The sequence below is a fragment of the Callorhinus ursinus genome, unplaced genomic scaffold (genome assembly GCF_003265705.2).
Source record: "Callorhinus ursinus isolate GAN/ISIS: 27379988/994484 unplaced genomic scaffold, GSC_fseal_2.0 scaffold6, whole genome shotgun sequence".
NCBI classification, from domain to species: domain Eukaryota; kingdom Metazoa; phylum Chordata; class Mammalia; order Carnivora; family Otariidae; genus Callorhinus; species Callorhinus ursinus.
In genome coordinates, this window is record NW_027397068.1 from 44,129,668 (window position 1) to 44,153,211 (window position 23,544).

The 23,544-nt window shown below is 35.3% G+C and overlaps 1 long non-coding RNA gene across 1 annotated transcript in view; it reads right to left on the bottom strand.

Annotated features, from left to right (window-relative positions):
• Positions 1–23,544, bottom strand: part of LOC141372988 (uncharacterized) — a 72,763-nt gene that overhangs the window by 23,059 nt on the left and 26,160 nt on the right. Inside the window, exon 3 of the long non-coding RNA XR_012378562.1 lies at positions 1,710–1,833. This is a non-coding gene — a long non-coding RNA (uncharacterized lncRNA). The remainder of the gene's footprint in view (positions 1–1,709; positions 1,834–23,544) is intronic.

Here is a 23,544-nt window from a genome sequence, read left to right on the forward strand (position 1 = left end):
CAAAGGCTATATACGCAAAAGGGATGGCCAGGAATGGTGGTCACATACACTGTTCAATATCGTCTCTGCTCACGTGAATGATCTATTATCCATCAAACTCTGCTTACAAAACACAAGTTCTAAGATAAAGTTTTTAAGAATTGAAGATGCAACAACAAAGCATTAAATTAAACACAGGGCCCTTCTGGGGGCAAAGCCTGTTGACCTGAATAGGCTGTAAACCCATGAAGCCAACCCTGTATGGGGCCTCCTGATATTATTTAGACCACAACCCCAACCACAGAATAAAGTAAGTGGTCAAACACAATTGGCTTGTAAATGTCACTAGCATTAGAGGGTAGGTGACTTAAGTTTTGCCTTAAGTTGGAACTTGAAAACTTTGCTGATTACTTTCGTTTGTGTCCAAAACTAATGTGACGTTTCAGACTGTGAAAGGAATGCTAATAAGTTGATTGCCAAAAATTTTGTAAATTTTAAACTTATATAGATGCTATTTGTGGAAATCCAATCAGACAAAAGGCTCTGTTACAAAGATACTTCATATCTGAAGTAAAAAAAAAAAAAAAGGTTTTCAAGCTATGGGATGGCACTCCCATTAGTAGATACTAAAATCAAATTACTAGGTTGTAACCAGAATTTTTTAAATAACGAAATAGACTAGAATAGAAAAGATCAGAGTGCTATACATATAGCAAAGACATGTATAATTTTATGAAACTTTAGTTTCAGGTGTACATAGACCTATTATATATATATATATATATATGAAAGTAATAGGCTGCAGTATAAGATGTATTTCTTCCTGGGCTTATCATTTAGAAAGAATTGTCATTAAAATCTGTGCCCTAAGATAAAGTCTGTGGTTTTCTAAACTCAGGAACTCTATACTGTAACAAAGATTCATTTCAGAAAAAGAAAATCAAATTCACTTAAGTCATACTGACAACTATTTTCTACAAAATGTTGCCTTTCCAAGCTCAGATCCCTCTATATGATTATGTTCTCCAGGACTTATAGATAATGTACTCAGCAATTCAAGCATTTGCAACATCCACCAGAGAGTGGGCATTTGGAAGCAAAGAAAGAACAAAAACATTTATTCCCTTCCATTATTTGATTTAATCCTCACAGTAATCTCTAATTGATAATATCATCCTTCTTTTATAGGCGAGGAAGATGAAACTCAGAGAATTTAAGTAATTTGCCTAGTCACATATCTTATTAGTAGCAAATGGGACTTGGAACCTAGGTTGTCTGTGCCCAAGTCCAGCAGTTAAGTCTCCTGAGGTGTTATAATCTTATAAAAAATATTGAAAAGATTAAAATTAAAAGGGAAAATAACATAACTGATGCACAAAAATCAAGGTTTGATTGTGTTTCAGTCTAGTGAAATATAATTTAATTTTGGACTCCATTTTCCCATTGAACCATACCGTAACTAATAGGCAATATTCTTTTGTGAATCAGAGCTTCAGCATTTGCATTTTCTTGTGGTTACATTATAAGAAATAATGTGCAATGTTTTGATTTCTTTGTACCCACAGTCTAAGACATTCAAAAACAACAAAATTCCACAAAGGAGGAGGAAAAAATAAATCTTAGAGAATTTTGGAAAGAATAGTATCAACTTTTTATAGCAATCATAAGAAAATCATCTACATTCATATCAAATATCAGGTTTCCAGCACAGGAAAAGAAAACTGCAGTACCTGCCATTTTAAATTACTCCTTGTCATGTTTTTATTCCTCCTCCTCCCCTGGGATGTTAACGTCTTGAAGAAATATGTGTGCATTCTGAAAATATTTCCTGAAGTCAGTGGATTCCATATGTTCCTAGGGAAACAAATTATTCACTCCGTGGGTCATTCCTGGTGACATTTAGATCTTCTAATCAGTACATTTAGGCCCCATGTACTTTTTATTTTCAGAGCTCTCCTACGTAAAACTACATAGAACTCAAGAAATATTTTCATTGACTCAAACCCTCCCTTAATCTAAAAGAACACATATGAACACACACATACACTCTCTTTCATACACATTTACATACACAAATACATACACAAAGACACACAATTATATGTACTTTATAGTTTAATTATATTGGACATTGATTTAAGAAAAGTAAGACCGCTATTTCAAACTAAGTAAGTGATACAGTCCTAAATGCAAAGGAAGCATTAGAAATGCACACAAAAATATACTCAATAGCCTTAGTTCACAGAGTTGATCGGAAGAAGGGAGGTCAAATAACAAATTCTAAGAGATTGTTTCCATTTGTTTTGTGTGTTACTTTGTTTGCTTGTTTTACAGAAATAAAGATCAAGAGTTGGAGTGTGACTTTTGCTTTCCTTTGGACCAAAAAAGAAAAATAAAAGTGTAGTTCTTGAAATACTTTCCTCATTTGGTTTCAGGGTACTGCCTTTTTCCTGTTTTCTGAAATGTTCTTTAATGATTCTTTTCTTTACTGACTCTGATGTTGGAGCTTCCCCAAACAATTTCATTTGTCCTCTTCTTTGTTAGTCTTAGAAATTTCAATATTATCACAGGCTTCAATGGCCCTCAATGTACTATAAACTCCTGAAACATATATTTTATTCATTTATTGTACATATATTTGTTGATTATTTATATGTCCAGAAATTTTGGGACAAAATAATCATGGTCATCACCATCTTACAACTTAAAGTCATTTAATGGAGCCATATATTTTATATATATATATATATATATATATATATATACACATATATATAAAAGAAAAAAATATATATATATAAAAGAAAAAATAATAATATAATCAAATAACAATAGTGCTGGCAAGGAAAAAAAAAAGGACACAAGTAAGAGAATAAAGTAGGAGGAAGGGAAATGACATTTAAGTTGAGATCTAAAAATTAAGATCCAGTCTAACAAACATCAAGGATAATCCATTTGAATAATCTGTAATATCTTTGATTTTAAGATGTATATAACTGAACTCTAATTTCCATACAAATCCAATCACCCTGCTTTTTCTCCCAGCTATTTGTCTTTGTTAATAGCACCACCATTCACCCAAGCTGACCACCTCAGAAGTCGCTCAAGAACCTTCCTTGTCCCTCACACTTTACATAATTGCTTACCAAATCATATGAATTCCACTCCACATAGGTGTTTAAGAAGTGTTTTTTTATTAATGAATAGTGACTCAATCAATAAACCACCTGCTGATGAAAAATTTCTAAATGCCACCATAAATCTATCTTAATAACAATAGAATGTGTTTCTTCTTCATTTAGAATGTATACTCTCCCTTTCAAAGGAACATAAACTACTTTTGTTGAACACATCACAAGAGAGAAATCAGTTCCTATCTTGCCACTCAATCTTAATCTAAAATAGTTTATTGATAAAGGGAAGACCACATTTTTATTTTAGGAAGTATTGCTCCTAGGGAAGAGCATCAAAAAGGAGAAAATAATGCTCATCTTTTACTCTCTCTATATAGAATGCTCACAGATTTATATTCCCACCCATATCTCTTCCCTGTACTACTTGTCTATAGGCTTATATATCCAACTGCCTACTCAGAATTTTCACTTTAACTTCTTAAACATATATATCTAAAATGAACTTCTGATATTCTCTCCCAAACCCTCCTCCTCCAACAGTCTTTATTATCTGTGTAAATAACAATTCCATCCTTCCAGTTGCTCAAGACAAAAACTCTGGAGTCATTCTTAACCCCTGTATTTTCCTTATATCCCACATTCAATTTTATAGAAAATCTTGTTGGCTCTACCATCTAAGTAGATCCAGAATCTGACCAGTTATCACCACCCCCACCCCAAACACCTGGTCTTAAATCAATATTGCCTCTCTCTCTCAGATTATTGCAAAACCTTCCATAGGGTTTCTGCTTCCATACTTGCTCCCTACAACCTTTTCTTAAAAGAGCAGTCAGAGAAATACTTTTTGCTCAAAACTCTTCAATGACTATCTTACCTGGGGTAAAATCCCCAATACATACAGACGCCTAATGTAACCTAGTTGCTGCTCTTCCCTGAGATGTACTCATCTTTGAGTACTCCCCCTTCACTCCCTTTCTTCTTACCACACAATCTTTTTGTTATTTCCTGAGTAGTCTAGGTAAGTCTAGGTAAGCATTCCTCTCAGTGCTTTTATAATTACTCTGTTGCCAGATCCTGGAAAATGATCCTAGATCCGCCCTCTTCCACCCCACTTCATGACTAATGCTTTATCTTCTTCTTAATTAGTCCTGTGCTGGCTACCCTACTTAAAAGTACAAACCCCTCCCTGTCTCACACTTCCTCTTCCCCCTGCCATGCTTTATCTCCATAGCACTTTCAAAGTCTAAGATTCTATATAATTATTTTTTCTTTGTTGACTGTTTCTACTAACCGAAACGTCAATCCTTCGAAGGCAATGTATTTTGTCTTCTTCATTGCTATTTCACCAGTGACACACAGTAATGTAAAAAAATATATATAAATGAACAACAAAAAGGATAAATGAATAAATGAAAAAGGAGTATTTATATGTTAGGAATTAGCCTGGAATGAAGATGGGAGATTTGGTCAATACTTGTAAATTAAAAAAAAAAAAAAACCATCCTCTTTTATGAGTACCCAGAGAAGAGATTTTCTACTCTAAATAGAATTCAGCCAAATTTAAATTGTGGGTGTGGTAGAAAGAGAGAAGTGGGAGGCAAATTAAGGATGGGTTTGCTATGGAGGGGTAGATAAAGGGAGAAGTATGCATTGTGACTAATCTGGATATCTGATTTTTGGAAATAGAGGAGTTTGCACTCAACTATTTCCAAATCCCTGTCCAACTATTAGGTTCTATGATTCTACAAAGAAGACAGATGCCACCAAGCATCAAGATAAGATGCTTATTAAAAATCTGGCTAACATTATCTCTAAATTTCCTGGAAGCTAAGACAAAAAGCAAAACACATTGAGTTTAATGTGCTTTGTTTATGTGTTTGTTTTGTCAAGGAAAGCATGCAACTCACTCCACAAAGACAAATTTATCTTGCAAATGAACAGTTAAAAATTGACTTAGTTTCTCTAACAAGGGCCTATGGATAAGAGAGTGAACAACATCTTAAAACATAATTTAATGAAATATATATATATATATATACACATTCATACACACACATAAATATGTATATATATAAAATCTATGATTTTTTATGGGCTCACTCTAAATGCAAAAGACGTAACATTAAATGAATATATGTTGAGCCTCACAGGATACATAGTAATGTACCTTGCATGTTTACTTTAATATCAATCCAATTTTCAGCATTTTGCTCCCTACATCCCTACCTTAGCAACATACTCATGACTTATCTTTACCATCTTAAACAATTACATAGCACACAAGGTTACAAATAAAAGGAGTGCAGGTGGAGGTGCCACAAGTTGGTTGCTACTTTTGGAGGAAAAGTTGTTGAGGTTCTATCATACCTTTTAAAATATTTTTAGAAAATTAAAATCAAATGTCCAGAAATGATTTTAGAAGTCATATTTCTAAAGTGATCATTTTCTTTGCCTCCTTCAACCAGAAGTGATTACCTTGTGTTATTTTGTTCAGATCACTGATAACTGCTACATGTACTTTTAATTTTTTTCTTGCTTTATTGAGGAATAATTGGCAAATAGAATTGTATATATTTAAAATACAACCTGATAATTTGATATACATATACACTGTGAAATGATTTCCAAGTTGAAAATAATTCACACATGCATCATCTCATATAGTTAACTCTGTGTGTGTGAGAAATGAGAATACTTAAGATCTACTTTCAACAAATTTCAAGCATATTGTATTATTAACTATAGTCACCATGCTATATATAAATAAGATCTCAGAACTCATTCATCTTATAACTGAAATTTTGTACCTTTCAATTTACATCGCCCTAATTTTCCCCTCTTCCCAGCCCCTTGCAACCATCATTCTACAATTTCCTTCTATGAGATCAGTTTTTTTTAATCCCACATTTAATGATATCCCTTAGTAGTATTCATTCTTCTCTGTCTGGCTTATTTCACTTAGCATAATGCCCTCCAGTTTTATTCATGTTGTCGCAAACAGCAGGATTTCCTTGTTTCTTATAGTTGAATGATAATTCTATTGTACATATTAACACAACATGTTCTTTATTCATTCATTCACTGAAGGACACTTAAGTTGTTTCTGTATCTTGGCTATTGTGAATAATGTTACAAAAAGCATGGGAGTACAGATATTTCTTTGAGATAATTGATTTCATTTCCTTAAGATATATACTTAGGAGTGGAATTGCTGGGTCATATGGTAGTTCTATTTTTAATTTTTTGAGGATCTCCTTACTGTTTTCCATAGTGGCTATACCAGTAAATATTCCCACTTTAGTGGGAATGTTTTCCCCACATCCTTGTCAATATTTGTTATCTTTTGCCCTTTATGATAACAGCCATCTTCATAGGTATGAGGTGATAATCTCATAGTGGTTTTGATTTGCATTTCCCTAATGAGTGGTGATATTAAGCACCTTTTCATATACTTATCGGCCATTTGTATGGCCTATATTCAGGCCCTTTGCTCATTTTTAATCAGATTATTTGGTTCTTGGCAATTCAGCTGTATGAGTTCCGCATATATTTTGGATATTAACCCCTTATCAGATATATGGTTTGCAAATACTTTCTCCCATTCTATAGGTTTTTTTTTTTTTGTCTTATGGATTGTTTCCTTTGTTGTGCAGAAGTTTTTAGTTTGAAGTCCCATTTGTGTATTTTAGCTTTCGTTGCCTGTGCCTTCAGCATCATATCCAAAAAATCATTGCCAACACCAATGGCAATGAGCTTTTTTCTATGTTTTCCTCTAGGTTTATCGTTTCAGGTCTTATACTCAAGTCTTTAATCCATTTTCAGTTAATTTTTGTGAGTGGTGTAAGACAGGTATCCAGTTTCATTTTTATGCATATGGATAGCCAGTTTTACTAACACCATTCATTGAAGAGACTAGCTTTTCTCCATTGTTTGTTCTTGACACCCTTGTCAAAGACTGGTTGACTGTATATTCATTGATTTACTTTTAGGCTCTCTATTCTGTTCCATTGGTGTACGTGTATATTGTTATGCTAGTGACACACTGTTTTGGTTACTATAACTTTGTAATATAATTTGAAATCAGGAAGAGATGCCTCCAGCTTTGTTGTTCTTTTTCAAGACTGCTTTGGCTATCTGGAATCTTTGTGATCCCATATGAATTTTAGAATAGTTTTTTCTACTTCTATGAAAAATGCCATTAGAATTTTGATAAGGATTGTATTGAATCTATAGATTGATTTGGGTAATATAAGACTTTTAATCTTCTAATACAGTCCAAAATCATTATTCACAGATTCTGTATTTGCAAATTTGCCTACTCACTAAAATTTATTTATATCCCCCAAATCAATATCTGCACTGCTTTCCCTGTCATTCACAGACATGTACAGACAATGAAGAATTTTTGTATTTACTATAAATTTTTTATTGTTACGCTAATCACCATACATTACATCATTAGTTTTTGATGTAGTGTTCCATGATTCATTGTTTGTGCATAACACCCAGTGCTCCATGCAGAATGTGCCCTCTTTAATACCCATCACCAGGTTAATCCATCCCCCCATCCCCCTCCCCTCTAGAACCCTCAGTTTGTTTTTCAGAGTCCATCATCTCTCATGGTTCTCCTCCCCCTCCTATTCCCCCCCTTCATTCTTCCCCTCCTGCTATCTTCTTCTTTTTTTTTCTTAACATATATTGCATTATTTGTTTCAGAGGTACAGATCTGTGATTCAAGAGTCTTACACAATTCACAGCGCTCACCATAGCACATACCCTCCCCAATGTCTATCACCCAGCCACCCTGTCCCGCCCACCACCCCACCACTCCAGCAAGCCTCAGTTTGTTTCCTGAGATTAAGAATTCCTCATATCAGTGAGGTCATATGATACATGTCTTTCTCCGATTGACTTATTTCACTCAGCATAACACCCTCCAGTTCCATCCACGTCGTTGCAAATGGCAAGATCTCATTTCTTTTGATGGCTACATAATATTCCATTGTGTAAATATACCACATCTTCTTTATCCATTCATCTGTCGATGGACATCTTGGCTCTTTCCACAGTTTGGCTTTTGTGGACATTGCTGCTATAAACACTGGGGTGCACGTACCCCTTCGGATCCCTACATTTGTATCTTTGTGGTAAATACCCAGTAGTGCAATTGCTGGATCATATGGTAGCTCTATTTTCAACTTTTTGAGGAACCTCCATACTGTTTTCCAGAGTGGCTGCACCAGCTTGCATTCCCACCAACAGTGTAGGAGGGTTCCCCTTTCTCCGCATCCCCGCCAGCATCTGTCGTTTCCTGACTTGTTAATTTTAGCCATTTTGACTGGTGTGAGATGGTATCTCATTGAGGTTTTGATTTGGATTTCCCTGATGCCGAGCAATGTTGAGCACTTTTTCATGTGTCTGTTGGCCATTGGATGTCTTCTTTGGAAAAATCAGACAATGAAGAATTTGAGTCTCTAGCTGGCACATCTCCCAGCTGAGGTTAAACAAGGAGATGCCTTGTCTTCTTATTTTAGCTCTCACATTGTAAGCAAGTACTTTTTCACAGTCTATTTAATACCTTTTTAATTTTTGTGCATTTGGTTGGTGATTTTGCCATTTTATTTTATTTTACTTAAGTTTTTACTTAAATTCCACTTAGTTAACATACAGTGTAATATGAGTTTCAGGTATACAATTTAGCAATTCAGTACTTCCATACAACATCCCGTGCTCACCACAAGTGCCTCCTTAATCCCCATCATCCATCTAACCCATCCTCCCACCCATCTCCCCCTCTGGCAACCACCAAACTAAATTCAAAATGAATTAAAGACCTAATTATGAGAGAGGATTTTGCCATTTCAAATAATCACCAAGTGCAGTACTGATGTGCTGTTTGGTCTTCCTTAGTGCAAGAGACTGTGATGTACATTAATAGAGAAAAGTGTGCACTGATTAAACTTTGTTCAGGCATGAGTTATCATGAGAGTGCTGTTGACCATGAGTTCAATGTTAATAACCAAGAATATATATTAATTAGGATGTCTTTAAGCAAAATGAATAAAACAAGGTTATATATTGATCAGTTGTCAAAACTATTATGACCAGAGGAACCTAACACTGTGTTTCCCTTAGGAGCAATGTTCAGTATTTGCTAATTCAGTGTTTGCCATGACTTTATAGAACATAACTACCATGAATAATGAGAATAAATGTATATAGTCAAAGTATGAAATACAAGCTTTGGAAAAGACTTTTGAATGTAAAGCTTATACAATGTCACTACCTTGGCTACCTTGCTAGATACAGCCTAGTTAAAAGATTTCATAAAATAGCTGCATGTCTCCATGCTGTTAATCATTGATGTTTCTAAAGAATCAAAAAGAATACGTATGAAACTACTCCCTTGATCTTGGCACTCCCTTCTATTGGACAGCATGACAGAGGGGTATCTTTCTAAGCAAAATTTGCAAACTTCTTTGGCAATTTTATCTTTGAGAATAACAATACTAAGCCACCAGTAAAAATATATTACACGTAGTTCTGTAGGCATTAGATCTGCTAGTATAATTGGAAACTTGAAGGATTTTTCTTTCTTTATTTTTATTTTCAGGGATTTTGGAAAGGTAAGAGGACTTGAACTCAGAAGACTTATGTTTGGAATCTTTCCTCCACCACTTTCTAGCTATAGTTACTCTATTAATCTGAGTCTCTTTATGCAAGATAGAGAAATATCTTTTTCACAAGTCTATAGTCAACAAACATAAGAGGACATTATATAGAGAGGACTCTGAGAACTATAAGGGTTATACAATCATGCCATATCTGATCTAATCTACTGGAATACATATGTCTTAGTCATATTAAAAGGTCTAGCCTTCATCTTCATGATTCTCGATTGGACTAAAACATTTTACTCTACTGATTAACTTCTTCCTGAAACAATCTCCCTTGTTTTTTAAGTGACTGCATCATCTCATTTCTATTCCACCCTCTTATCATTGTACTTTCTTGGCCTGTTCTGGAAGGATCATGGTTTGAGGAAGGAGAAAGAATAAGGGGAAGAGAGAAAGAAAGAAAAAATTTCTGAGTCAGAAACCCCAAGTTCAAATAAGACTCTTCTGGTATAGAACCTTACACAAGTAACTCCTTGGTTTCTAGCTTTCTTTATGTATAAATTTATACTAAAAAATATGTACCTTGTAGGATTCTTTCGAGTGTTAAATAGGTAACAGAAATGATTATGCTCCCTATGAGATGACTAAGTTGAATCACACCATGCCTTACATTCTGGTTTATTTCAGTCACTACAGGCAGGCCAGCCTCCCTGTGCATCAGATGGATTTCTATTCTAATTTGGATGTGTATATCCCCTAGTCTAATTCAAGCTTCCACATCTTGTCAACACTCAACTCTTGTACTGTGCCCTCTGAAACTCATGGTTTGTCACCATCAATAAACCCAGTATTCTCAACCTCTTCTCTATTAGCTCTCTTCATCATCAGGTCCAGCTTATGTTACATGCCTCTGAATTGATGGCTTTTTCTTCCACTCACAGGGAGGAGTTAGATATTCTCTCTGCCCTTTATTGCTTCTTCCAACCTCCCCAGAATTATAGCTACTTCCAAGTACATGCTATCAGACTCTGATATGTGATAATCCCTCCTTGTTGCAAATGTCTATCATCTTCCAGGTCACTCCCTCTCATTTAGTGAGTACTTTATCATCTTTCTCTTTACCACCAACTCTATATTATGTTAGGTGATTTCAGTGCCTGTTCAACACTTGGGTACTTAGTTCATTGACCTCCCACTCATTCCATGTTATCCCTGTGCCAAAACCTTGAACCAAGCTAAACTATGTAATGTTTCCCAAATATGCTCTATGTCTTCCAGTCTCAGAATATTTGCTTAAGCTCTTTCTTTCTGTTGGTGGAGCGCTGTCCTTTTTCATCTCTATCTGACAAATTTCTACTTATCATTCATTGCTACCCTAAATGTCATTTTCCTCATGCAGTCTTTCTTGAACATTTAATTTGGCTGTGAACTTTCCTTTCTTAAAATCCTGTGTCATTCTTATTAGAGTTAGCCTTTAATTATACTCTTCTGCATTCTTTCCTTATCCTCCTATGTCCTATGCGGATGTTTATTATTATTATGGTATGCTCTTAGCAGCAGGAGCTACTTTTTACCTATAGTGGCTTTCTTTGATAAATCTAATACAGCCATTTTTTAAGTATATGCTCAAAAATCCGTGTTTAAATAAAGAATTACAACTTCACTACTGTTAATAATTAAAGTGTGTTTAATCTCAGGGTGCCTGGATGGCTCAGTCAGTTAAGCATCTGACGTGATTTTGACTTCTGTCATGATCTCAGGGTCTTGAGATAGAGCCCTGTATTGGGGTCCACACTCAGTGGGGAGTCTGCTTGAGATTCTCTCTCTCCCTCTCCCACTGCCCCTACCCCCCATCTCTAATATAAATAAATAAATATTTTTTTAAATGTTTTTACTCTCAATAGACTGGGTTTCCATAAAGACTATGGAGTCAGACAAAGGGCTAGAATAGCATCTTTTTTTGGATTCTGAGTACCTACAACAGTGTTTTTAATTCAAACAACTTTTGTTAAATGGATAGATTCTGTTCTGTTTTTTTGGTCAGAGTTTCCCATGCTTAGCACATTTGAAGAGAGACATGTCCATGCAAGAGGCAAACAACCTGCAAAAGTCTTGTATGAAAACAATAATCCTGAGTAAAAGTGGTGGCAATTCTCTAAAACTATAATTCAAAACCTTGACTAATTAAAAGAATCATCTGCAGAATATTGTAAAAAATATAAATGCCTAAATGGCATCCCCCACATACTAATTAGAATTTCTGCAAATGAGACCAACCACGTGATTTATAATCTGGGGATGAGATAATTTTGGAAACATCTCTTAGCGGAGGCATGGCTCAGCGCTGGTTCCATTTCTTACCAGTATATATGACCTCTATACTCCATTCGAAGTGATTATGTATATATTTTTTTAAATCTGAGTATGTGTCATCTACGGATTGAATAAGAATCTAGGAAATATAATTGAGGCAGAATAGTTGGACAAATCTACAAGTCAGTGATTATTACAGGTAAGTATTTTAAAGGTGGATAATTTAATGTGGACCTACTTCATTTAAAATATATTTATATAATATTTATAATGCAATTTTGATATATGAAAATGAATTTCCAATTTGGTGTGTTTCTTAAGATTGGCTAAATGCAAAAAAACTAAGAAATGTTAGTTCGTATGTATTTGATACTGTCTGTTCTTGGCTTGTTATGTATAACTGTGTCATATAAATATGTCCAAGCCAAGTAAAGATAGTTTAGCTATGTAAAAGTACCATGACAGCTCAGAAAGATCATTTAAGGTCACATAACATAGCCAATTGGAATTTGTTTGTCAATTGTGGGGTTAATCACAGTGGAATAACACTTTTACTTAGCTAATCCACATTGCCTCCATTTTCAGAGAAAACTGATAAACCACACCTTGTTCTCAGAAAAGATTTAATAACTAAGAACTGGAATGAGATTGAAAAGCCAAGTTGTATTTTTCATATTAAAATTGAAAGCTTTAGACAAGGGGCAAAAACACTAGGCTTTGTTGAATCAACTGTCTAAATTCTTGTATTAAATCAACCACGGAATTGTTCTAGGGAAAACAAAAGCTGTCTTTTTTAATATGCCTGTTTTGAACACTGACAATATTTTTTTATTTAAATAGTAATTAATAATAATAATTAAAGACAAGGGTGAACCCATGCTTCATATGTGGTAGGCATAGAAAACTCTGACCTACAAAGACAGAGCAGAAATCATTCATTCAACAAAAATAATTTGAGCATCAAAGCACCACAAGAGGCACTCAGAAGAAAAAAAAAATAAAAAAATAAAAAGACTCCCCCCACCCCTAGCACTTGAGACTCGTGGTCTAACAGAAAAGGAAAGAATATTAAGAGATAAAAAATAAATATATTTATAAGCCATCTATGGTATAGTCATCTAACATGAGATGAATTCTTGGCAGGCTTTTGTAGCCATAAGAAATTTTAAGAAAGAGAGAAAATTTAGTTGGGCTTGAATAATAAATGGAAAGATGATGAGCTGTGGAAAGCATTCTAAGTAGTGTTCTGGAATAATAAACATAATTTTTTTTGAAATCACAAGACTTTGGGTCAACTGAGATCTTTGAAAGCCAGTTAACCTTTTTGAACCTCAGGTTTCTCATCTGAGAAATGGGAACAATAGTAATACCTACCTATGTCTTATAATTATAGGAAGGATCAAATTAAATAACGCCTGCAGAAGTGCTCTGGGAACTGCAAAGAGCCATGAGTATGCTACAGTCTTGAATACACTTTTAGTTGGGGAAATAATGTAAGTGAAGACTCAGAGGCCCCATGAGCCTGGTGTATGGGAGAAGTGCTGACAGTAAGAAGACTAGCTCCGTTGGAGTGGAAGACTTATTGGAAGTACTGTGAAGTCAAGTTAATAGATATAATTAGGGTCAAATGGTTTTGTTTGCAATCTTAAAAAACTATTTGGCATTATTTCAGTGGGCAATGTAAAAGCACTCTTAAGTTCTTACAGTTGAGGACAGAGGGGGCAAATCAAAGCTGAATTATTTTCCTGCCAAAACTATGCAAATGGACCAAATGAGGAAGAACAGATCAAATAGTAAAAAACTACACTATCTTAGAAATGATTTGATAGTAACTTGGGCTAGAATATTGTCTACAATAATGGAAAGGAAGGACTTTGTGATGACAGAATTAACTTGGCTGAGTAGCTGACTTGTTGCTGAAGTGAGATATTCAAAAAAACACCCCAAATCTCATATTGTTGTTGGGCCATGAATAGCAATGGGAAATAGAAAAATAATATTACGTCAAATGTTTAAGGGAGGAAAGGTATTCCATGCTCATGGATTAGAAGAATTAATATTGTTAAAATGTCCATACTATCAAAGCAATCTATAGATTCATTGCAATTCCTATCAAAATACCAACATCACTTTTCACAGATCTAGAACAAGTAATGCTAAAATTTGTATAGAACTACAAAAGACCTTGAATAGCCAAAGCAATCTTGAGAAAGAAGAACAAACCTGGAGGTATCATAATTCCAGATTTCAAGATATACTACAAAGCTGTAATAATCAAAATAGTAAGGTAATGGCACAAAAATAGACACATAGATCAACAGAACAGATTAGAGAGCCCAAAAATAAACATATGCTTATATGGCCAATTTACCTATGACAAAGGAGGCAAGGATATACACAGGGGGCTAGACAGTCTCTTCAATAAATGCTGCTGGGAAAACTGGACAGCTACATGCAAAAGAATAAAACTGGACCACTTTCTTATACCATGCACAAAAATAAACTCAACATGGATTAAAGACCTAAATGTAAGACCTAAAAGCATAGAACTCTTAGATGAGAACATAGACAGTAATTTCTTTGAATAAAATCAAAATTATAATGAGATATCTCCTTACACCTGTCAGAATGGCTAGAATCAAAAAGACAAGAAACAACCAGTGTTGGAGAGAACATGGAGAAAAAGGAATCCTCATGCACTCTTGGTGGGAATGTGAATTGGTGCAGCCACTGTGGAAAACAGTAGGGAGACTCCTCGAAAAGTTAAAAATAGAATTACCATATGATCCAATAATTCCACTATTGAATATTCACCCAAAGAAAACAAAAACACTAACTTGAAAAGATATATGAACCCCTATGTTTATGGCAGCATTATTTACAATAACCAAAATATGGAAGCAGCCTAAGTGTCCATTCATAGATGAATAAAGAAAATGTGATATATATACAGTGGAATATTACTCAGACATAAAAAAGGATGAGATTTTGCCATTTGTAACAACATGTACGGACCTGGAGGGTATCATACTAAGTGAAAGAAGTCAGAGAAAGACAAATATCATATGATTTCACTTATATGTGATATCTAAAAAACAAAACAAATGAATAAACAAACAAAAAGCAGAATCAGAGCTATTAATACAGAGAACAAATTGAAGGATGCCAGGGGTGGGAGGCATTGGGCAAAATGGGTGAAGAGAAGTGGAAGATACAGGTTTCCAGTTGTGGAATGAATAAGTCACAGGATGAAAGGTGAAAGGTGTTGTGTGTTGTGTGCTGACATATGGTAGCTACCATAACATATAAACTGGTTGAATCACTATGTTGTACACCTGAAATTAATGCAATATTGTATGTCAGTGATACTCAAAAATAAATAAGTTAGTTAATTAATTAAAGGGAGTAGAGAGCCAAAGAGGCAGGGAACAAGGAGAACCGGCAAAATAATAGTTTGCTTTAATAACAATGAGATACTTGGAAAAATGAATGTAAAGTTCGAGTAAAATAAAAATATTGAAGTCATAAGTATGGAGTTGATAAAGGAAATGCTGAGAAACTTGGATTTATTTGTATGAGAGATAAAGGGCATAGAATATGCCTATACATAGGGGAGTTGGTAAGAATAAGAATGCTTACTGTTGGTGAGGATATGGAGAAAGGGGAACCCTCCTACATTGTTGGTGGGAATGCAAGCTGGTGCAGCCACTATGGAAAACAGTATGGAGGTTCCTCAAAAGGTTGAAAATAGAGCTACCCTATGACCCAGCAAGTTCACTACTGGGTATTTACCCCAAAGATAGAAATGGAGTGATCCGAAGGGACACGTGCACCCCAATGTTCATAGCAGCAATGTCCACAATAGCCAAACTACGGAAAGAGCTTAGATGTCCATCAACAGATGAATGGATAAAGAAGATGTGGTATATATATATACAATAGAATATTATGCAGCCATCAAAAAAATGCAATCTCGCCATTTGCAACAACGTGGATGGAACTAGAGGGTATTATGCTAAGTGAAATAAGTCAATCAGAGAAAGGCAAGTACCACATGATCTCACTGATATGAGGAATTTGAGAAACAAGACAGAGGATCACAGCGGAAGGGAAAATGAAACAAGACAAAACCGGAGAGGGAGACAAACCATAAGAGACTCTTAATCTCAGGAAAAAAACTGAAGGTTGCTGGAGGGGAGGGGTGTGGGAAGGATGGGGTGGCTGGGTGATGGACACTGGGGAGAGTATGTACTATGGTGAGTGCTGTGAATTGTGTAAGACTGATGAATCACAGACCTGTACCCCCAAAACAAATAATACACTATATGTTAATAAAAAAACTTTTTTAAAAAGAATAAGAATGCTTACAAAATAAATGAAGGATGAAAAACAAGAAACAATAAGTAAAGATTACTACTATTTCAGTTATTTTAGTAAGTAAACAATTTTTATAATACTGAAATTATTTAAATGTTCATAATTAATTAAAAAGAAGCCCTTGAGTGAATCTTTAAAAGCACTGGGATAACAAGTTGCAGTGTTATTCAGTGTGTTTGTAGACAAAGATAAGGAATTAGGGAAAACAGGAAATTAAAGAAAGAAGTTCCCAAGAGGGACCAAAAGATAAGATCAATTATTTTGTTTTTTGTTTTGTTTTGTTTGAATATAAAAGTTCCCTATTCCTCTCTCTCTCCTACTAAATAGTGCCCTCTTTTTCACAGTGCCACCTCAAGGTGGGGAGGGGCATTTGAAGAAGAAACGAAGAAGGCATTGCAAACCTCTTTAGCAGGGTGGGACAAATCTACAATGGGCTCAGGGAGCATTGCTAATTGTGGAGGTCAGAGGACGGGGGAGCTTGGTGAGGTGGAACATGGGACCCTTTCACAAAGAATCAGGTATTTAAGTGGGAGGAGAACTAATTTTTACAGAATGCTAGTTAGACACTCAACATCATTCTAGCTGCTTTATATATATATATATCTTAGTGAGGTAGAGAGTACTATCCTCATTCTTTGAAGAGCCTTACAGAAGTTAAATAATTTGCCAAAAGTCAAATAAATACCTAGTATGTAACAAATATAAAGATTTAAATGTGTATATGCCAGACACTAAAGTCTTGATCTTTTTTCCACTCTTTCCTTATCTGTAAAATAAAATTATGGAACTAGATATTCTCTAAAACCCCTTCCAACTTTAGCATTTTCTGTATCTCCATTATATAAGTACATCATTGGACAGCTCATCTCATTCATTCATTGCTGGTGAAGCAGGGTTTTTAAATGGGCCCTTTGGGGGTGCCTGGATGGCACAGTCGGTTAAGCATCTAACTCTTGGTTTCGGCTCAAGTGGGGATCTCAGGGTCATGGGATCGAGCTCCACATCAGGCTCTGCGCTCAGCGCAGGAGTCTGCTTAACATTCTCTCTCCCTTTCCCACTGCCCCTCCCTCCCACACTCTTACTCTCTCTCTCAAATAAGTAAATAAATATTTTTAAAAATAAAAATAAAAAAATTAAATGGGCCCTTTGGTACTCCCAGTGCCTGATCTTCCTACTTCCTTTACTTCCTCTGGAACACCTCATTTTCACACTCCTTTCATTTAAAAATGCATCCTTATGTGCTATGGTGAGTGCTGTGAATTGTGTAAGATTGTTGAATCACAGACTTGTATTTTTGAAACAAATAATACATTATATGTTAAAAAAAGAAGAAGAAGAAGAAGAAGATAGCAGGAAGGGAAAAATGAAGGGGGGTAAATCGGAGGGGGAGACGAACCATGAGAGACGATGGACTCTGAAAAACAAACTGAGGGTTCTAGAGGGGAGGGGGTGGGGGATGGGTTAGCCTGGTGATGGGTATTAAAGAGGGCACGTACTGCATGGAGCACTGGGTGTTATAAGCAAACAATGAATCATGGAACACTACATCAAAAACTAATGATGTAATGTATGGTGATTAACATAACATAATAAATAAATAAATAAAAATAAAAAGAAAGGAAAAAATGCATCCTTAATTCAGTAAATACATCATATTTAATTAAAAAAAAAAAGTTCCTTGTCTGAACCTTTGCCTATTCTGTGAAAAGGACTTAGCAGTGTCAGACATTAAATGAGAAATGATTCAAATGGTAATAAACGTATGTTGGGAAATTCAGGTGACATTATTATTATTATTATTTTTTACTCCAGGGGTATAAAATACCCAAAGTGTGCTTTAGGGATTTGTATTCTGCAAAAAATTTTCATAATAAATCATACCTACAAAATTATGGAGTTAGAAGAAATTTCGTGAGACTCTACCCAAATCCTTGCATTTTACAGAGGAAATAACCAAGCTACAGAAACATGAAGGCAATAGGTATTTGTAAACACATGGGCTTTGGAATGAGACTGTCAAGACTAAATTTGGCTTTTAATAGCAATGGCTTCTGTGTGATTCTCTGATTCTCAGTCAACTCATCTGGAACATGGGGATAATTATAGTACCTACCTGAGATGATTAAATAATTTAATGTATACACAGCACTTACCATAGTACCTGACCTAGATTAATTGCTCAATAAAAGTTATTATTATTACTACTATCAGCAGCAGCCATAGCAGCCTTGTTATTCAGGCTGAGTCAGAGGCAAAACTCAAACCAAGGTCTCATGAGTCCTATTTCAGTATTCTTTCACTTTAATTTCAAGGTACTGCACAGAATTTTAAGTTAATGATACTGCACATAAGTAGGGCTTGAAGAATGCCTTCTTCTGGGTACCTCTCTCAACACTGGAAAGTCTGTTTTCATAAACATCACCATATATGTACTTCCTGCAACCCTGCTCTTCCCACAGTCAATTAGGATGAATGTCCTGATGAAAAGGCAACAGTAATTCTTTGTCACAAGTGCAAATAGCACTATTACAGAGCTGATATGATTAAACACACAATCATTTGAAAACAAACTGAAGTTGACATTCTTCATTAGTCTGGCTGTCTGTGGCACAACAGTTCTCTAATCCACCCACAGCCTTCACATGGTAATAATGATAACTCTCATTGGCACAGGGCTATACAGTTTTTAGAAAATCCTTCACTCACATCTTCCCATGTGATTCTCACACATTGCTATGCAGTAGAAAGACAAGGTATTATTACCTCATTTTGTAGATGAGAAGAGTAAAGCTAAGGAGTGACTAACTTGGGGTGACCCAGTTGGTAAGCAGCTGAGCCTGTCAACTCAAACCCAGAAATTCTGTCTTCAAGTGCCTATGTGGTTTTCCTGCTATAGAAAGCACACGGCCCTCAGCTTGATTACTTACAATATAAAGTGATTTTTATTTTCAGATCAGGTTCAAATACAAAAGAATCCTCAGAGTAACTGAAATGTACTAGCATCCTGTGAAATAAGTTAGTACACCTACAGAAATATCAGTCTGGTGTTCTGGAGGGTCAATAGTTGCTCTGCTACCAGAGAGAATTAGGTACTTATGAAGATAGAGCTGAGAATCTTTCTTTGTGCTTAGAAGCATACACAGTAAACTTTCCAGTGAAAAAAAGAAACCTGACAGAGCAAGCAAGCAATGGTCATCTTTCTAAGTTATCAAGACTTCTGTGCAACATCTGATTCTGCAATCTGTCATTGCTCAAAGCCAAGAAATGAAGAGACAATGGGAGCCCAGTTCTTTGTAGAAAGCAGTGCAGTTGTTGGGGGCTTTGTTCCCTTCCTTCTGCCAAATGGGATGGGACTCTGGCAAATCCTAAAAACAGTTCTAAGGGCCAAGAAATTACTTCATAAGGGAGAGGGAGGGAGAAAGAGAAGGAGGAGCTGGATCCCTGGAGCAATCAGTTTACGTGCTGTGATATGAGATTTGATTATCTTTATCTGATTTTTATAACTTCAAATGCTATTGGTCTCAAAATACCCAGCATTTTAAAGATCTCTGATTCACTTTTGAATCTGGTGACCTGTCTCTACATATTGGTTATAAGTTCAATTTCCCCCAAGTAATTCAGTATGCATTAGCTCCACATTCCCTAAGAGCATTATCTTGTCTTTTGTTAAGTAGCATTGGCTTTCATTTTTTAATTCCTCAATTCTAACTCACATTTCAAAATCCAGATAAAATAATCACAGCAGGTTATAGGGAAAAAATGTTGAATTTAATATAGGGAGACTTGAATTGAGATCCTGTCTTTTTTATTAATTAAATGTACAGCTGTATCAAGCTTGATTGTTATCAGGCTATTTTTACTCCTCAGGAGGTCAGTTTTATCCTTTGTTCAGAAAAAAAAATGTTTATTTCTAATTTCTAAGGCTTTAATATTTTCTGTAATTCTATGATTTTCTGACTTCCAAACAATCCTCAGGAATTCTCATGTTGCCAAACTGAGGTGGTATTTCTCAGTACAATACACACTCCTTGCGCTCTGATAGGAAAGTAAGAAGATCTAGAGTCCACAGCACATACAGCTAAAACCATGTTTTTTTCAAAATATTCCAAACCAGGTGAATTAAATAAACAGAAATAAAATCAATGAAGATGTTATGTATATGTTCATATCTTGCTTTAACTCACAACTTGGAAGAATGTATAAAACAATATGGAAAAATTACAATATCAAAAAATTAAAATAAGGAAATTGTGAGTAGAACAGAAGGTCAAGACCATAAGGAAAGACAGAACAAAGTCATGTATAGCTTGATAAAGTCTATATTGTATTAACATTGACATTCAATATGTCAGTCCTCACACTGTTTTACCCATGCTTAAAGATCACAAACTTTTGTATGGGGTAGTGAAACTATATTTATTATATTCAGAGTCATATATTTTCAAATATTTGTGGTCTTTTCTTACAAAAAAATATATTACAATCAGGAAAAGCCCTGTCACACCGTGTATTTCCTAGGTCCTAGAACATATTTGAAGCACTAAGGATTGGACAATTCTACATGTCTTATGAAAATAATGTATTCTCTATACTTTTTAATGCATATATACATCTGATCCACACTGAAATGCTTTCAATCCAAGGTCTGGATCTTTATTGAGTTGTTTTTTTAAAATATAACTTCCAAATGTATGTTACTGTTTGATTCTTTTCACTGAACTAACAACCCAGAAGATACAAATCAAGTAAAAGCTTGATGGCCATCTGGTGGAGATCTTACAGAAGGTGTTCATACTTTGGGCAGAGTCTGGCTTCTTTTCATAAAAGCTGGTGAAAACTGGGTGTGGACTTCAACCCTGTGGACCAGTTCTCAGGCATAAGACAGAATCCAGGAGGCCTGGCTGGATCAGATTTGTTTTGCAGAGCATCAGACAACAGATGTAAGCCAAGGAGTAAGCACTAATATTATCACAGGGATTACCAGTCACTACCAAAAGAATATTATTAAACAGAAACAAATGTAATGATAACAGGAAAGAAAGCAAAAAGTCAGGAGCTAAAAGGGATCACGAACTGGTCAGAAATCAGAGTGGAAGGTAGGATGTAGTGAAATATTTATGATATTGCTATCTTTGCTGTGCATGAATGAAGCAAGGCTGCCAGAATCCTTTTTTTTTTTTTTTTAATGAATGATAGGTAGATTGGTCCGCTTAAAGAAGGATTCTGCTGTATGTTTGCCACTGTCGTTATTCAGTGGAGATGACAAAAAATGTCAAATCCTCTTAAGATGTTCTGGACCATCTGAGGTCACCTTAGTACCACTCTTCTGGGAGAATAAAAGGAAAAGGCTTCTCAGACCCTTCAATAATTTAAATGTAGATTATCTAGACAAGAGGAATAGCCACTTTTGTCAAATTTTGTTTTGAGAGACAGTTCTTAATTCTCTTCCATTTTCCACATCTTGAGCACAGAGGGACTTTCTATCATTTTTCCAGACTATCTTTTCATGGGTGTTTGTAAAATGAAGAACCTCGAAAGACGAAGACTGTGTTTCCCAAAGCAAAGAGCAGGTTTGCCTACTGTCTTGTATAATAAAAAGCATGTTTATATTCAGAGTAAAAGACAGGAATAGTTACATCTATTATAAAAGATTCAGGTTCCCTAATCTCAAGACACCTCTAGTTTAATGCCAACTGCTGTATGGACCGGCATTACCTAATATTTGCACTGTCTTGTGGGAACTGGGGTGTGGGGAACCAGCACAAGAAAATGCTGATACTCTGGCTATTGCTATTGCTGATAAGATCATTTGTTTCTGAACCAGGAGTCTTGTATCTTCCGCCAGCATTTATGTAACTGTGACAGGCAAACTTATTAGCTTGCAAGGAGTATAAAATCTCAAAGAAGGGCACCTGGGTGGCTCAGTTGTTAAGCATCTGTCTTCAGATCAGGTCATGATCCCAGGGTCCTGGGATTGAGCCCATCGGGCTCCCTGCTCCGCGGGAAGCCTGCTTCTCCCTCTCCCACTTCCCCTGCTTGTGTTCCCTCTTTTGCTGTCTCTCTCTCTCTGTCAAAAAATAAATAAAATCTTTAAAAAAAATCTCAAAGAGAATAAATATAATTTAAAATAACTTGCTTATAAAAGAGCCATCTTAAGATAAACTCACCTCTGTTAACTACTTCACCTCTGTTAACTACCTCTAGTGAGAAGCAGTACTTCACCATAGGCTTGGAAAAACTTAAAAGTTTAGACTAACCACCACATGTACTTTATGTGATATTTGTCTGTTATATTTTAGACACCCGAAATATTGGCTTTACCCAACTTTACTTCAGAAGCCCATGCATACCTACTAAAACTAAATCCATCCATACTTAAATATATATTAGTACATTATCTCTATCCTAAACAAGATTTCCTCTTGGTAGATAAAGCTTGGGTTTAGAAATCTTATGAATTTTCACCTTTGATTTTGAGTTTCAAAATATAACCTCACTTATTCTTGATTTCTACTCCAATTTGCACTTACGTTTTTTTTTTTAAATGAAGATGAGAAAATTTTGTTGTGTCATAAGTAGGCAGACATTTAGAGGGACATGGAATCCTTTTGTGTTTTTTGTTGTTTTTTGTTGTTGTTGTTTTGTTTTTATTATGTTCAGTTAGCCAACATATAGTACATCATTCGTTTTTGATGTAGTGTTCAGTGATTCATTAGTTGCACTTAGTTTTTATTTATGTCCTCAAGATGTTCATTTGCTAATCTCAAACAGTAGCAATTATAATTGAATTATATCAACCTATTGTTTTTCAATTATCATCTCTACATTTGTCTAGGTCAGTATTGTAAGCCTTTTGTTAAAAACTCTGGGAAATATCAACCATATCTACATGGTACCTTTTATAAAGATCACTTGGAATTTTTTTAATTCATTTTTTAAAGCACTTGTTAGCATTTAATGAACCTCCCTCTGTGTGGCTTCAAGCTACCAGGGCATACTCCCCCACCCCCACCCCTTACCCCCAACCACACACACACACACACACACACACACACACACACACACACACACAAAACCCCTTAATCTTCTCCTCAGATCTCCTAGTGAAGAATTTGGCTTTCATG